We start from the raw sequence: 1,855 nt of genomic DNA on the forward strand, positions 1-1,855 counted from the left end.
AAAATTCGCACATTTTATGATTTTCAATTTAATTACAAAAACTTGCCATGTAGGTCTAACTCAACGATGTTTCGTGTAGCAGCGGAGTACGGAATCACATAAAATTTCCGAAAGCAACTTGTTTCGCAAATTATAACCAACAAATGTTGTTTCCATTACATTAGATAGCTTCGAGAGTACAAAATTAAATTTAAAAAAAATTGGTGCTCCTTCCGCAAGCGAATGTCATACATAAGAATTGGGTATGTTTTACTGACCAAAACACTTTAACTCGAATCAGAATCAGTCCTAATAAATTTATGGAAAAAAAGCGGACCCATACTCCGTGGGTCACGAAAAACCACGCGCTGTACTAAAATGTGTTTAGGAATTTATACCCCAAACAAATAAATACAATTAGGAATCCAATTGTAATATCTTTTACCGAACTATTGTAGAGATATACCGGGAAATGGGAAGGCAGACAAGCCTGGAAGAGGGCAAGCCGCACACTTCCTTAAAGAAGCTGATACCAGTGCTCTGAATGTAACATGAGAGATGATCAAGAGACATTCTCACTTTCAGTAGAGGCGAAAAGTCAATGGTCAATGGGCTACTCACAAGAGATACATTGATAATCAGACACATGCAGAACGTCTCGGCTTCTTCAAATTGAAGAACAGCATGAGAAAATCAAGCAGTTACTCAGCAAATGTAACGTATCCTGCAGGAAAAAGCGAAAATATTTCTGAGTACAGAATTTTTAAGTAATCTAAAGGCAGCTGCAAAGCTCAAAATAAACCGCAAGCTCTACGAATCGGTTTGAAAAGAAGTAAGGTAGCTGATATCTCGAGCATACCTAAATTATGAAGATGATAACCCAAATCCACCAATCGATGATGGCACAGAACAACGAAGCTGCGGGAGCTGAAGACTATAGTCGATTGGTATACACATACATAAGGGTGTTTTGCTCAATCCACAAGAAAGAATCAGGGGTTTGAGCATAGACTGTATACCTAGTCAATATACAATAAATATTCTTTGAAAAGTCCCTCCATAAGAGGATGGACACTCACCGTCCCTTTGTCGAATTCAAAGTGGCTTCGCACGAACAAAATTTGCCTATATGCCGCAAAGCCGTTCATCTACCGGAAACGGGCTTTGCAATGGCATCGATATACACATATATGTTGTGCAGCAGTTTACGAATAGGATACTGGAGCTACGGTGGCTGTTTCATGTCGTACAAATGGACGTGAATGCTCCAGCCTTGAAATTATTCGATGCGGTAGGCTTCTCTGCGTTCAAAAGACCAGATGGCGAGGGACTTGGCTTCGTTCGATTCGACTGGTATGCTATGTTGAACTAGACCCAACAGGGGATTTCCGTGTCGGGTTTTGATGGTCAGCAGTCAAGCTGGCCTTACTTAAACAAATAAACTCTTTGATGGTACCTTGAACACGAGAGCACCTTTAAATATGGTTTACAATGAGTTATAAAATTCAAAGGTAAAATGTGTTTAAAAGCTGCCAAAAAACATTGATAAAAAGCTCCTTATTTTGCGCAAGTTAGCATTGTTTTATTAATACTGCTGCAGATCTCTTTGTTTTATTAGTACTGCTGCAGATCTTTAATGTTCAAATCTTTTAACATTATGGCAATTATGGCAACAGTCTTTCAAAAAGAGAAGTCTTTCGCAAGACTCTGTATGTGTTTTCTGTATTTCGAAAGACTAATTTAAAGATATGCTAACGCGGAGGACTTGGCGTTTTTCGGTTTGTCTTGTAGCAATAAGTTTTCTAAAAATTAAAGGAAATTATATAAAATATATATATTTTTTCTTTTTAAAACAATAAATAGTAAGAATTAAAAA

The 1,855-nt window shown here is 37.5% G+C and overlaps 1 protein-coding gene across 1 annotated transcript in view; it reads left to right on the top strand.

Moving 5' to 3' along the window:
• The window catches only part of LOC118744843 (microtubule-associated protein Jupiter), a 401,717-nt gene that overhangs the window by 189,265 nt on the left and 210,597 nt on the right, over window positions 1–1,855 (top strand). The window lies entirely within an intron of this gene.

Source organism: Rhagoletis pomonella, unplaced genomic scaffold (genome assembly GCF_013731165.1).
Source record: "Rhagoletis pomonella isolate Grant_MI unplaced genomic scaffold, Rhpom_1.0 Rhpom_scaffold_00001, whole genome shotgun sequence".
Classification (NCBI taxonomy): domain Eukaryota; kingdom Metazoa; phylum Arthropoda; class Insecta; order Diptera; family Tephritidae; genus Rhagoletis; species Rhagoletis pomonella.